This window comes from Sinohyriopsis cumingii, chromosome 1 (assembly GCF_028554795.1).
Source record: "Sinohyriopsis cumingii isolate HCF-2022 chromosome 1, ASM2855479v2, whole genome shotgun sequence".
Taxonomy (NCBI): domain Eukaryota; kingdom Metazoa; phylum Mollusca; class Bivalvia; order Unionida; family Unionidae; genus Sinohyriopsis; species Sinohyriopsis cumingii.
The window spans coordinates 142,820,405-142,836,594 of NC_142961.1; positions in this window are offsets into that span (position 1 = coordinate 142,820,405).

Below are 16,190 nucleotides of genomic sequence, written 5' to 3' on the forward strand. Positions count from 1 at the left end.
GCATAGGACATTCTCAAGCTGAACTGAAAATAACCAGATGGGAGGACACAGAACCAGATTGACCACACCATCATCAATGCGTTAAGACTCCATGGTTTTAAGCTAATCAATGGCAACTGGAGAGGATCTCTACGGGATACGACGAGACACGCTCATGTTGGCAGAGACTATAATCTCGTGACGGCAAAGGTGTCATTTAAACCAGGATTGAAGACCACCAAAAAACAGTGTTCGATATATCCCGACATAAAGATATCAAGACCAAGTCTGAATTCAGTAGGACCATAAAACAGACTCCGAGATGAGACACAGCTCAGAATATACAATTGAAACAAATAAATGGAAGATCTAGTGAAAATGTTGTTTAGTTATCGACAAGTCAGAATGGATCTCAGGAACAGCTTGGTTAAAGATTGAGAAACGGACACTGGTCCAGAAATGCCTATACAATATCCCAGGCTGAGACAAAAATGGAAAGAGCAAAGTACAGAAGAATAAAGAAATAAAAACGCCAGATAGAAAATACAAGAGAAATTACGGGAAAATCTTGCAACTGAAGCTGAGACTAAAGCAGCCTCCAATGAAACGATAGTCTAATGAAACTTTAGTGGACAAGGGGCAGTAACAGGACGTCGCAGTAAAGGATACTAAAGGCAGTACGTTCTGAGAGAAAAATGAAAAACTGGAATGTTGGAAGCAGGACTTTTAATTCATACTCAGGAATTACCCAACTACAATTTTGGACATACAAGAAGCTGAGGAAGACCTTAATATCTGTTTTGAGGGCATCACAGAAGAGGAATGAGGGAAGCAATCAAAAGTTTTAATAAGGACAAGGCGCCTGGAGAAGATGGAGTTTGCACAATGCATGAGAGGAAACCCTCCTAAATAATGTGCCAGATTCTCCGTAAGATTTGGAAGAGTGAACATATCCCAATGTAATGGAAAACAGGCGCACTAGTAAAGCTTCTAAACAAAGATGGCATCGGAAAGTTGAGAGTGATGACCTTACTGTCTTTTACCAGCAAAGTCTTGTGCCACATCATTTTGAAAAGGTTCACGTTCGCCGTCGAAGATTGCACCCACCAAGAACAAGCCGGATTCCGAAAAGGCGAATCTTTGTACTGAGTCAGATTCTTGAACAATACAAGTCACTAAGTGTTCTAAGGGAAATCTAAGACTGCGTCGATGAAGAAAATAATACAACATTGTCCAAACATCATGGAATCTTGCTCCTTGCAATATCACATTTGAATCGAGTCGATTCAGCGTTTCTTCTCATAAAGTCAATGATGTCATCTTCCAGATGAGACAATCCAAAAGAATAAAATATTCCACACTGTGTTCGTTGGAAAAGTAGACATCCACCATGCGTGTTCCTTGTCGATGACTGGTCTATATTGATGACATAGGCGTAAACATCTTGAGGTTTTCGATGAGGAAGTTTATACTTAGAAAGCGCCACATGACTGAGGAAGCTTTGTGCAAACTGTGAGTCAGGTGAAGAATTTCCAAGGAGTAGTGAAGGGGGACGCTATAACCTCAATGGAAAATACATTACAGACCCCCTCTGGGACTAGATAGCCTCGACCTTCTTTAGCACAACCTGGGACGATATAGCCTCAGTGGGAAAATACATTACAGACTCCTCCTGGGACTATATAGCCTCAGTCTTTTTAGCACACCCTGGGACGATATAGCCTCAGTGGGAAAAGGGTGGGTTTTATATAGGGACAATAGGAATGGAACACGTGGGTGAAGTCACGGTCCTGGACATTAGTAACACTTTTGCAAGGGTCTGATCTGAATACACGCTACAAATACAGTAGAGATATAGACACTGATATATATAACACATAGACAAAGATTGATGAACATCAATCTATCACACATAAAACATAAAAAATTTAGGCAAGAGAGTAAATGCCTTTGGAGGCAAATATAAAATATAAAACATAAAATCGACTAAAAATAATTTTTTTGGCAAGAAAGCAATTTTTTTCGAGGCAATTTAGAGTCCATGAAAGGGGCCTTTGAGTATCTTCTTCTTGTTCGTTCTAGTTTCTTCTTTTCCTCCACCATTTTCTTAGTTTTGTTATCGATGTTGTCTTCTTTTTTTCCACCTCCTGTTTTTTTTCTTCTCTTCTTCTTTCTTCCTTTCTTTTTCTTCTTTCTTTTCTTTTTTATTATTCCATTCTCTCATCCTCTTTTTGTCCACTTCATCGTCATTTCCTCCTTTTCTTCTTTAAGGTGATCTCTTAACATATCCTTACACTTCCTCAAGTTGTTTATCTCCATCTTAACTCTATGGGGACTGTAACTGTAATCATCATCCAGTTTTATTAACATTTCCTCTGTCATTCTCAAATTGTCGAAAACGTGTGACTTCTGCATCTTTTTAATGTGGTTAGTTGCCATTTTGGTTTATTCAATGTTGAATGGCGCGAATGACTAACGCTCGACATTATTTGTCAAGCACGGACGTGAATGAAAACATTCCTTAAAATAACTTCACATATTGTCTACTATCCACACAGAAGGGAAGCGGGGGGGGGGGGGCACAATATTTACCATCCACACAACGTACGCACACGCACGGGAAGAGGAAAAAACAAACCCCAAACATACTATCCACGCACGGGAAGCAGAAAAAAACAAGCCCAAAATCTACTATCCACACAACGTACGTGCACGCATACTAACCCCAAATCTACTATCCACACACTGGAAGGAGAAAAAACAAACCACAGATATACTATCCACACACGGGAAGAGTAAAAAAAATAAACCCCAAAATATACTATCCACAAAAATGGGAAGGAGAAAAATAAACCCCAGATATACTATCCACATAAATACGAACGCATACAAACACACACTCTGCTATCCACACAAACGTACGCAAACGCATAAAAACACGCACACATACACACACACATCAGGAAAGGAGTGAGTGTTTATAATCACTACTCCACACCAATTGGCAATTTGAAAGTCTCTCCTAGAGAGCTGGTTAGCCCTGAAAAGGGCTGTTTTTGAACTCCAGATGCACCAGCTTAATGCTGACACCTCACAGGTCTAGCCCCACACTCGCATAGTCTACTCCAGTCCTAATCCCAATTGATGCGTGTGGTTGGGAGCGTAGAGGGTGGTTGATTTGCTTCACTATCCCACTCCTCCGTTTGAGAAATTGTGAATACTTGTTGTTTTTTCCTCTGTCTTCTGTGCCACACTCAAGGATGAACTGGCCTCCATGCCTCCTGTGGACGCTGTACTGGTTGTTGTGGCTGCGGCTGTGGTTGACGTTGCTGTGGTGATGTTAATGGTTGTGGAGGCATCCTCACTTCAGGCTTGACCTCACACAGAGGTCTAAGCATGAGGTCAGGCAGGATCCTTTCTTCCTTCACTATCTTCTTTCTCTTCTCCTCCTCTTCCTCAAGATTGGCTACCTCCTGTATTGCCTCAATAGCCAACTCATCCAGGAACCACCTGGCATACTCCAGGTGCAGCTGAAGTTCTATCAATTTTGCAATTCTGCTCATTTTTTCTTCAAGTTAATGAAATACGATGGGTAGCCAGTCTGACGAACGCTCCCTTTTATGTGTGAAAAGCGGATATGAACGAAAACACTCCCTGACACCAAAACTAACAAGACATCCATTTCAATCTTTCTTGCCAAAACAGGCGACTAAATGTTGTTCTTGTTCTGGCCATCTGTACCTCATCACTATGTCCTTTTCGTCTTTGGGTTCTGCTTCCACGGTATCCTCCCATTCCATTTCCATAGATTCTCCAATATTCAAAGAGGGATTACAGTTTTCCATTGTTTCTAATAGTATAGAATGACTTCTCTCAAACTGTTGATTTCTATCGTATTATCAAATTCAGCATACAAGATGACGTTTACCGCCTCAAATAGACCTTTAGCAAACTGAAGTTCCGCACGAATCTGGCCGGATTTTAAGTTGTGGAAATGTTCCTCGTTGCTGCCTTGGTCTGGAGTGAAATCAAAAGCCCACAACACGTAGCCTCCTGCATAATCTTCGTACGTAATACCGTGACTGGTGTTGATTCCTAACTGTCCGGTGGCTTCGTACTGGGATAAGTACGACTTCAGGTAATTCATCTTGACACTAAAGTCAGGTTCGAAGGGTCTAGTACACAAGGTCTTGCCAATGCACCTAACTTCCATTTTGGACACGTCGTAGTGCTGAAACTTGAAAGGATTTTGATTGGGGGCTCCGTTGAAGGCTGCATTGTTAACATTACCTATGATTAATTGCTTGGGTAACTGTCCTTGGAACAGATGATCTTCGATATCGGATCAGAGTCCAGTGGTAATGGTTACGGTTTTCACTTCCACGCGTCGTATAGGATACATGGCGGTCGTTATGCTCAAAGCGTGATTGATGTCGTTTCCCACTTTAGGTAACACTTCCACTCGTCGCACGTAGAGTCTGGCTTCCTAGATGATGGTTGTGTAATCGGCAGCACCAGCCATCAAATGAAAAGCGGTACTGCTGAGGTTGAGTCACAGGCGAACATCCACGCGCTTCAGCAAATACTTCTCTTGTAACCAAGTGTTCAAATGCAAGCGGTCCATTAGTTCTAAGCTTCGGCTTAGAGCAAATTTATTTTGACGTGCGTCGAATCCCTTATTGGTGCAATCTTTATCTGCCACATCATCGAACTTGCCCGCTGTGTCAGGTTTCCATACCACGCAAGCATCCAGATGTGTGTTTTTTTGGCTTCTTTTCCGTACGTCAAGAGGTTTTCCAGGTACGCTCGATAAGGGTAAGTATCCATGCTGCTGAAAATCCACCTCTTTGAACAAGAAATGCATGAAATTGTTGACGGGAGCTACTGCCTCCTCGGCATCTAGATCGTTGCCGTCTGTTTCGTTCACTTTTACATTCATGTACAAGTAACTACTATTCAGATTGATGTAATCTTCGGGCTGTTATTTGATTTCAAACTCGATGGCAGCTGAGGCCGTCAAAGAGGAGATGGGATAAAATTCGACCCATTGGGATTCATGCAGAGTCATCATGGTGGGTGGCATGGCAAACAGATCCAGTTCCGATTTGGAATATGCGCAAGACTCTCTTTGTATCATTTTCTTCCTTTCTCTGTGATCTTTTTAATAATAAAACACGTCTAAGTCTCGGACAGTTCTTCTTTTCTGAGACTTTCTAGCTCTGGGGATGTGAAGTCCTCTGGAAGGGTGACTTCGTCGTCTCTTTCTGCCTTGTCCTTGCTACGGTGTCAGGGAAGCAGGAATGCCTGAGATGGCACCGTCCAAGGCATTTATAGGAATTTCTCGCCGACCCAAAATCTCTTTACTCATTTGAAGCAAGACATTTTCGCCTGCACTCAAGAAAGTTCTTTAGGGTTTTGTTTGTCGATGGTGACATTTTAGAGAAATTCTTTGCCGTGCGTCAATGCGGCATCTTTCAAGGCGTGCAATCCTCGTGTCACCACCGGTTTCAAAACGGTGGCCACCAAACGAAAGGCCAATTTTAACATATCTCCTAATCCATGTCCTCGCTGTTGAGCGACTTCTCAATACAATACTGACGGGCAAATAGCGAGGATGTACAAATATTTGTGGTGAACGTGGTAGGTATTTCCACCTTCCTCGTCAGCGACCATGGTAGAATTTACTTTGAATGGAATGACATGCAGTAACAGTACGGAGGTGTGTCCCATCACGTTGTATTTCACCACATCGGAGTACACAAAGATCAAATTGCGTCCTTCGTTTAGTTATACAGGGGATCCAAAAGCCCTGTAAAAATTCTTATTACTGTTGATCTCGGGGTTAAAATTCTGTGCTACCAACTGTGGATGTCCACCCAAAATTTTAAACAAACTACCTTTAAACCTGGTGGACAACGTTTCGGTTTTCTAAAATTTCATCAGTAGGTGACGAGCCACTTTATGGTACTCAATCTTAACACCTTTTTGGCTCTGTTCAGGGATTTGCCAAAGGCTGCCTCGAACCTATCGGCAATTGTGTCCACCAAATATTCACCGCTAAAATAATAGCCTGTCAGAACTTTAACAGTATAGATGTTTAATAATGGATTGCTTGCTGCTTTGTGTTACCTGAAAACCCGATTTTATTAATCTCTTCTTGCAATGGGACGTTCAGGATTTCGACCAGGAAAGTGTTTTGACTTTCAGTGATGTTTTTGATTTGTGTAGGGTAAATCATTTCCACCAAAGCCACTTTCCACTGGGCTTCGTGATCCAATTGGATGACCTGAGGTAATTTGGCCATGTAGCAATACAAAGTATTTTTGGGATTCACCTCCATGGAACTGTCACTGGGTAACGTTAAGTAAAATTGGTTATTATTGTTCATAATTCCAGAGTTCTGCTGCTGTCAGATGGGTCACTCGAAGTCAGAGGAGTATCTAAAAGAGGATTGTTGTTGGAGTGGTTATTGTTGGAGTGGTGACTGACTTTGGACACAAGACTCTCGTTTTTCAAGTTTGAGGAGTATTTCAGGGAGGGATTGGATGAAAATAACCAAGGCAACTGCTCAATAAAATGGTTCACAGATGTTTGTCTCCTTGTTGCAAACTCAAATTGGCAATAGGAGCACCGATGACACATTACACCAAATAGATTTGGCAGAAAAAGAGGATTTGCGTTTTAGGCACACGTTCTCCACACCACACCCACAAGGGTTGTTTTTGTCGATCTTGCAGAGAAAACAGGCAAATTTAGAAAAGACGTCGATGACACAAAAAATATATGTAGCCACGATTGTAGGTGGCCAAATGAGAGACATCGGCTAAATCGGCTTGCCATTGATGATCGATGCCCTCCATTCGGGTGCAACTTCTGGAGAAGAAAAAAAAATCGTCGAATGGGTTTGTGTAAAGTGTCGTTAGCTTGTTCTTGTAACCATCGTTGCAATTGAGGTAAACGGAGACTTTCCAGTCGAGTTTTGGTAGCACGATACAATTTCTGACCTCCTCTGTATCCCGCAGCATGGGATGGATCGTAGAAAATCCTGCCTAACACCTTCTCCATTTGTTTTTAATAAGTCACCTACTCTTCACTGATGCTACCTTTTTTTTCGTGTTGTATTTTCTTGGATTGTAATGCTTTGCGTGTCCGGCGAGCGATAGGTGTCGAGGAGGAGGCGGGTGTCTGAACCGGGGTGATTGGTTCTTGTTTCACTTCTGTCTTCATCTTTCTTTTCTCTTCTGTGGAAGAAGGGGTGGCAACCATCTTTTTAATTCATCCAACTCTGGATGTTGGTGGTGTTGTTAACTTGCGAACTTTTTTCTGGTGGAGTTTGAAACTCCTCTTCTTTTCCTTTTTCTGTCTTCTTCACTGGGGGTTAGTGGTGGTGTTGGACTTTTAATCAGGTTCTTAAAATCTGTCAGAGTCAGCTCAGCTGTTTCGCCGAAAGCTCGCTGGTGAAAGAGTTGCACACGTTGCAATAGTTACCATACCTTTGCGATTTTTCTGTTTCGAACAAATTGTTGATATCCATCAACGATTGCAATTCGTGCTGTAACTGGAACATCTCAGTCAGATGAGGATTGGAAGGCAAATGCGGGGTCCGTTGTTCGTGCCAACGATGGTATTCCATCCATCATTTGTAAGGCACTAAAGCCAGTTTTCGTCCTTTCATCAGCTTCCAAAGGACATTTCTGAGATCTTTTTACTCCAAATGTCCCTTTTATCTTCTTGGTCCTTTTATCTTGGACCCATGAGTAAAACACCTCACAATAGTCCTACAAACATGTCTCCCGCTATTCCTTTGACAAAAGGTCCTTAAAAAAATCCTCCGCGTTGCACCATCATCTTTTTCTTTTGACGGATGTGGATTTTCTTTTGGACCATTTGGCGAAGAAAGTTTAGATGTTTGGCTAAGCATTCTTTCTGTTGTTTAGACAAAGGTATCGGTCCTTTCAAGACATTCAGACAACATTCGTTCACGGTATCAATGACATCTTTAGAGTCTGTTTGAATCAGTTATTTTCGCATGGGTGAAGGAGCTTTGGACAGGACAGACAACAATGTTTGTCTAAACGAGGAGGAAGTTCTTTCATTTTCTTTCCTATTTTAGCCAGAGTGGTGTGCACTTCTTTCAGGGGACATCTTTTTGGTTCAGAAGCTAAAAATACACTGAAGTCCATCACTATACATGCGTCCTTTTACCATTTTTGTCTGAGAAGGTTTTTAAAAAAATCCTCCCTTTTGGTTGCTCCTCATTTATTTTGGACAACTGCGACTTTTAAAGGGTAGACATCGATGCTTGGCTAGTATTTTTTCGGATAACGAGACTGTCCCTTTCATTTTCATTTTCCTTTCTTGACAGAATAACGACGAATGTGATAACGGTGTGCGCTCGTTTAAGGGGACATCTTGAGGCATTCAGGAGGACAAAAATGCTGATCCCGATCCTTTACTGTAGCATTTTTATGCTGGAATGCGTCGCTACTGAAGGGGTTCGCAACGGACTAAATCGCGACAGTTCTTGCTTGGACAAATCCAGTAAACTCTGTAACATATTCGATATTTTTGGGGGGCAGGTACTTTGTGAGAAGCTGCTACTGCATCTAAAGAGGAGGAGGATGTCACCGCTGAAGGAGAAGTTCTTTGAGACGCGGGTTTCCATTGTTTCATCAAATAAGGATGAACGGGTGTCAAATTAGGCATGGTAAACGAAACCACAGAAAGCATGTCACTAAGACACACACCACACGTCGACCCCAATTCAATGGACACAGTTCGTGTAATAAGTGTTGGTAATCCTCCACTGTCTGAATACACTCATTGATTTCCTTCCACTCAGTTTGTTGTACACCACTGATAAAGACCGTGTCATGGTAGCCCGTATTTATATCCACTCTTTGTCGGAGGCAATAAGTGTACTTACTGCACAGAGATGAACGTACACCAGTGGCGAATCTAAATTGTTTAGTCACTAACTTGCACATCACACATCGTTCAGAAGTTAACTCTTGAAATAAGTTTACACTGTGTAAAAGATTTTGGTAGCCTTCTAACTCTTCCTCTGAAATTCGTTGCAGTAAGTCTACGTTGTAGTACATTCAATCAGTAACAAACCGATCCCTCTCGCCCAAGGGTAGTTGATCAATGTCTGACCACTAGAACACTTTCATTTGAATCAGTCCTCTTATAGTATCAGATACTAGTGGTTTAAACATCGGTGACGTAACGCATGCAGTTGTTATTTGCGTTGAACTTGTATTTTGATCAGCTCTCGGTAAAAATGCGTTCTCTCCACAGGCAAACCACGAATGTTCTCTTGTAAAGTATCCATGATCATGTCAGTCAGTATTTATACCCATGTTGGGGTCACTTCTAATTGTCCTTATTTCAACATCTTCTCCTAGAGCGAAAGTGATGGACATTGTAATTTCTGACCACTGCCATTCAGAGTAACGGTCAAGAATGGCAATAAAATCTTCTGATGTAAATGGTCTAAAGCGGAATAATAGGATGAACGCAGACTTGATCCAGAAAAATCTGACGAGTTTGTTGACTTTTGTCAATTTCCTCTTGTGAATTTCTCGACACAAAAGTTCCTCACAGTCACCAATTGAGATTTTGTTCTGGCAAGTCCCTACCAAACTTCCTTGTAGATCTTCTTTGCAATTCGTTTGCTAATCGTTTAATATTTTTTAATGGGGTTTAAATACTTGTCTATGTGTTGTCCAACGTTTGACTCCTAGTCAAGCTGGCTTCTTAAACGACATGGTATGCCACTTCAATGACTAGGGTCCCATCAAAGGTAGGTTGTGACAATGCGGTGACCAACGAGCATGTTCCATGTAAGTCGAATCATTCTGCTCCCACTCGTGACATGACACACCGCAACTGAAGCACTTGACTTTATCCAATTCGCCCACGTAGAAAAACCCTGCTCTGGCTAAGACTTCGGGGGTAGGTCCTCCCAGATAGTTAGTCCCACTTTCCTGGGAACGTTTGAAAACGACTTTCAAAGTCGTAGTATTCAGGCAAACGCACAGGGAATGAATATTCGTCTTTCACATGTTCATTTCGATGAGGGTACGGTGAAATCCGGACGAGTCTGCTCAGGGTTGGATGACATTTGTAGTGAGGTAGACGCATGGTCTTGCGTGGAGGTTGACATCCACCATGAAAATCAGTAAAGGGTCCACGATAACGAGTAGCATCACTTTCATATACGTCAGGTTTGACACGCACAGCATCACTTTCCATGGAAGGTATGGTAGTAGTGGTAGTAGCAGTCATAGCAAAGTTCCCATGATGTGATACTGAATCACTGACGTCACAGCGTACGGTATCCTTGCAATCACAAAGTAGAGCATCGCACTCCACTTGAGAATCCCCGAACTTGAATGATGTCTCTTTAAAAGTATTCATCTTTCTCGCTTGGTCTTTGTAGTTTCAATGAACTATCGGTCTTGGACGTTGTCCCTCTTTTTATGCTGTCCAATATTGACGTGATCGTACGGTAAAGTAAAGTGATTGGGAAGCCGCACTCGCTTCTGGTACACGATTTGATAGACTTTTTCCAAAGGCCGACTGACAATTTGGTGTGTGGGTAAAAGTACAGTCTTGTGCAGTTCGTAGGTGGTCACTTTAAAGTTTCCATCCTGTCCAGACTGCAAAGCTTCTTTCAGCACACCAAAGTTCACCACTCGACTGGTGCGATAATTGAGAGTCAATCCTTTCCCTTTACACTTTGATTAGAACTGTAATTATTCCAGTCAGAGCACCCTCATAGAGGAGACTAAATGTAGTGCATGTTCTGGCCATCTTGACATCATGACTTTATTGTTATCTTTCCCTTCCTGTTGTTCTGGGTCAAAAACATCCCTATCTCTTATCTCCATATGTTTTTTCGTGTTCCATGTTCTCTTTTCTAATAGTCTATGATCACATTTCTCACACTGTTGATTCACAGGGTATTGTGAATTTTTACATACAAGATGACCAGAGGTAAAATAACCTGAAGTTAGACACTAAGTTGTCCCGATTTCATACGGTGGAAATGTCCTACATCTCCGCCTTGGTCTAGAGTGGAATCAAAGGTCCACAAAGCATATTCCACTGCAGAATAGTCGTATGAAATACCGTGGCTGTTGTTGGTACTTAACTGTTTTGTGTTATTAAGTGTCTAATAATATCTCACGTAAAAATGTTCTGTGCGAAGTTAGGCTCACAGGGTCTGGTACTCAACGTCTGATCATCTTTATTTCAGACAGCTTGAAGTGTTGGAACTCGAAAGGATTTTGATCTATGTCTCCGTTCATGTTCGTATTGCTGACGATGCCAGTGAGTAAACGCGTAGGAATTTGTCCTTCGAAAACATGATATTTCATCTTTATCGGACCCCAGAGGAAATGATGAAGGTTTTCACATCCATTCGTCGTAGTGGATACTTGGCTGTCGTTCGTCTTAGAGTTTGACTGATTTCCTTTCACACTTAGGTAAAACATCCATACGGCACACATACAATCTGGCTTACTCGATGATGGTTTTGTACTCGTTAGCTTTATCCATCAAATGGAAGAAGATACTACATCGATTCAGTCTAAGGCGCACATCCACTCCATTTCATACATATCTTGCAACCACATGTCCAAATGCGAACGTTCCGTCATTCTAAGCTGCGTCCTTGTTTGATTTTGTTTTGACTGTTGTTAAATCCAACAGAGTGAGGATCATCTGACAACTCTCTGTCGTTGCAGACGTTCAAGGTGTCACGTTTCCCTACCACGAAAGCACCCAGATATGCGTTATTCGCTTCTTTTCCGTACGTTACGAGGTTTTCAAGGAACGCTCAGTAAAGAAAATATCCATGCTGCTGCTGATCGGTTTGTTATTCAAGCACAAATCCGCTTTGCTTAACAACGGACGCTTGAAAAAGCACAAATCCGCTTTGCTTAACAACGGACGCTTGAAAATGCTCACTCTGACATCTTCCCCTGGATTGGTTATGTCCACTTTTAGAACTTTGACTTTCATGTGCAAGTGACTGCTATTGAGATTTATATAATTTTTGGTTTGTCCTTTGATTTCAAATTCGAATTGAGCTCTTTCTCTGTGTGTGTGTGTGTGTGTAATTTGGATTTTTAACGTAACTTTAACAAATTTTCAATCATACCAGTCCTAACAAAAACCTCTTAATGCTGAGCACCGAGGGTTCGAACCCGCGAGCTACCGCATCTGAGGCGAACGCTCTTACCATTAAGCCACCACATCGGTAATCGACTGGAGCTGAGGTAGCTGAAGACGACACAGGACAAAATTGTACCCACCGAGATTCTTGCGTCGTTATCATCGTTGGTGGCATGCCAAACACATCGAGTTCTCGCTTGGAACATTCGCAAGAATCTCACCGCATCAAGTTTTCCTTTTTTCGGTCAGTACTCAAATACGTCCATTTCTCTGACTGCTCGTGTTTTCTTCTTATCTTATTCTTTTCCTTAACGTTTTTACGAGATCTGAAGTGGTACGTTTATTCCGCGTGGAAGAAGAATCCGTTGGCCAGAAGTGTGGAGCGAATTTGTAAGATATCTCAGCGACATAAGAGGTCTTTTCAGGTTTGAAGCAACACATTTTCTTGCTCTCATCAAAGCATCTTTCGGACTATGTCTGTCATTGAAGATGCGTGAAAGAATCATCTTTTACAGCATGTAATCCACGAGTCACCATCGTTTAAAAATGATCGCAACTGTGCGTAAAGCCGATTTTAACGTGTCTCATAAACCATATCTTACTTTTTACCATGGCTGCCGATACTCAGCAACAGATCTCATAAACCATGTCCTCCTTTTAATATGGATGCCGGTACTAAGCAACAGATCTCATAAACCATGTCCTCCTTTTAATATGGATGCCGGTACTAAGCAACAGATCTCATAACCCTATTCTCCTTTACCATCGTTGCCGGTACTCAGCAATATAACTCATAAGCCATGTCCTCTGTGTCGCCCGGCGCCTTGGTACACAGGATATATCAGTTTTACTTGGCAATGATTTGGTAAGACAGGATGGTACCAAAGGGTTGTGGTGTATGTCATCTTTGCTAAGCCCCAGCTATAGAGTCATGTGTAAGCTATAATCCACCTGTCTTGGGAACATTACCGCGGCCTTGTGTCTGATTTCTAAATGTTTCAGCGGAGTTAGTGTTGAACTCTTACGCAAGGTTACCGTGACCAGCCAGCGACCGGAAACTTGAGACTTGCCGTATTGTTTAAATCACACTTATATGTTAAAGATTATGTCAAGGATCAAAAGGAAAGTCCACGGGGTAAACTAGGCGTTTTCTTATCCGTCCCCACGTTGACAGACAGCGAGAGGGACATTGTCCGCTGAGTTTGATTGGATCGGTCTACAGCGATATCCAATCAAAAATTGAGATAGATGGCGTGATTACAATTCAGACCCAAATGATACCTTCCGACTCGTAAAGTGTAATTTAGTATTCGTCTGAAAGGATTGCAGATCAATAGGGTCTACTCCGAGAAAGAAGCCACCCGTAATCTGGTAGCAGAACTTAGAGCTAAATTCTAAGGAAAGACAAAGCTTCGAAAAAGTCAGTACGTTATTTGCTGAATATTACGGCATTATAATTGTAATTATTGGTAGCATGTAAACTTAATTACTATGATCGTTTAGTATGTAGAATTACCTTTGTAGTGTTTAATTTACACGTGTATTTGAGAAATGGGCTTGATGCTTACGTAGAGAATAATTAGATGCGAGGCGGAATTATGTATATTGTTAGCTTGTGGTCAAAATTAATTGTGTAATTCGTTGTTAGGTTACTTCGTAGTAAACCAGTGCATTTATTAATGCGTTATGTTAGAATTTACACATGCTTGAATTGTGAATTTGAAAAATGGTTGAAGTATGTAAGATTAGTTACTATGGACGTATACATATATCAGAGCATGGATATTTGAATATTTGCGTACTTTGTATGAGTTGTAAGGTAAAGAAATGCGTCTGATTATTGTGATGTTGTTTAGTATAACGGGGTTAGGAATATGTACTGATGTGACGAAATTTATTGATGCATGTATAACAAGCAAATAATGCCACACTGTTGTTGTTGTTGTTGGGTTTAACGCCATTTTTCAGCACACGATATGCTATGCATGGCGGCCAGTACTAATGGCGGAGGAAGAAACCTAGAAAACCCCGGAAAGAACCACCGACCCACGAGAAGCTACTGACAAGCTTTCTCACATACCCACATGGGCCGAATCCTAGACTCGAACCCACGCAGAGAGAGGTGAGATGGCAGTGATCCGTAACGGAGAGCGCTTTAGACCACTCGGGGCCCCTAATGCCGCACAGTATTAAGACGTTTGCTTTACCATACAAGAGCGTATGGGTATCTCAGTGTGAACGAATGCGTGACCGAAGATATTTAATAGCCGTTATGTGATGATAGGCTGTGTGTAGTGAGATGAGAGGGCTAAGGAAAAAGATTGTACCGTCATTGCGTTTTAACAGGAAACATTTAGGTCACAGAGAACTTCCGGTTCCATTGGTTCCCAAGTCTTCAATAGTCGGAGACGGAATTGAGACTGTAGCCGAGACAGTCGAAGTCGACAGAAGCGTAGTCGTGGGAGAGAAAGTGGAGGAGGAGGAGAAGGAGTCTAGAGAAAGTCGAGGAGGAGGAGGAATTAGGAGAAAGGTCGGGGACGAAGAGAAGGAATTGGGAGAAATATGCGAGAGAAAGGATACAACAGATGAGTAGAAATACAATGATAGGTGGAAATCAATCTTACGCTGCTAATCAAATGATGCAATAGGCTTATTAAATGGTCGAGCGTAAGTAGTATAATTGGAAATTTGAGTCATTTGATTACTGAATTGTTATTAAATTGCTATTCATTGAATTTCAACCTTTTTTGGTATATTTAACCATCTAACCGTCAGCATTGCTGTCTGGGGGCTTGGAGCTTTACAGCTATCTTTCACTAAATTTAACTTCCAATAAAATAGGGCCTGAGTATATACTTCGTCACAGGGTACGACTTCGCATTTTATCAAACCTTATTATTGGCGAATATGTTCCAGTCAATGTGTCCTGTCAAGATTTCAGGGAAACTTAGCATATTTACACGTCCAAGGACACAAAGAACACGTCGATGTATTTAATTTGCTCTCCTTGAAGCTCGTCAACTTTATACAGCAAGCGTGTAGTCTTGATTTGTCCTACAAACATGCTGTCGCGAGGACTCAAGGGTTCGATTTCCATCATGTCGTAACTTTTGGTAATGCGTCTAAATTCTGGATCGGTATTGAAACATCGACCGTAAGCATGCTCCCATGTTGATATTACTTGGTATCGTTGACTTTCTAACCGCGAACGTCGTTGATATGTTTGCTTATATAATTCTTCTAGGGGAACTCCGAGCAAAGACTTCTCGGGTTTCTTTGAGGAAAATAAGTATGGCATCCTTGATATAAACAACTCTGGAATTCACAGTCGATCTGGGAATTTTCTAAAATCCTACACAGCCACAGAAAGACTTCCCATGTTCTTCCCCCCACCCCCCACCCCGGTTTCTAGCTTCTAGCAGTAGTAGTAGTAACGATAACACGATTTTTTGTAATGGATATCGGGAATACGATATTGAATGCTTGGGATGTCATAGTTATTTAAGTGGGGCTCTGCATTATCGTATTTCGCATTGGGTTAGCTTTTAATGAAACATAATTTTCCATCCTCACTTATTGTAATAATGTACCGTTTTGTTGAAAACATCATACATGATAATTTGAAAGTAAGACAAATAATTGCAAAAACTTTCATATTCGTTTTAATTTGCTCTCTACAGTTTCATATTTTGCACATGGTTTGATTTCCTCACTGGTAGTAATGGCTATTTATTTTAAAAAAGAAGACATTGCATCCATTAGGTATTGTGAAAAGAGCCTTTAATTCCCTCTATTTTGGTGTATGATTGATAGGTGTAATTTGGGTTGTTTAATATACAGCTTGACCTTACTTCAGATGTACAGCTATAATAAATATTAAAAAAATACTAGTTCCTCTTGTTTATTTTCACTTCCTGAACTTAAGAGGAAAATTATACCAAAATAAAATTAAAATAAAGAGCCGATAACTTTTATTTACATTTTATATACTTGGTAATCTATTCATTGCACTTTCAGAAGCTGGTGTT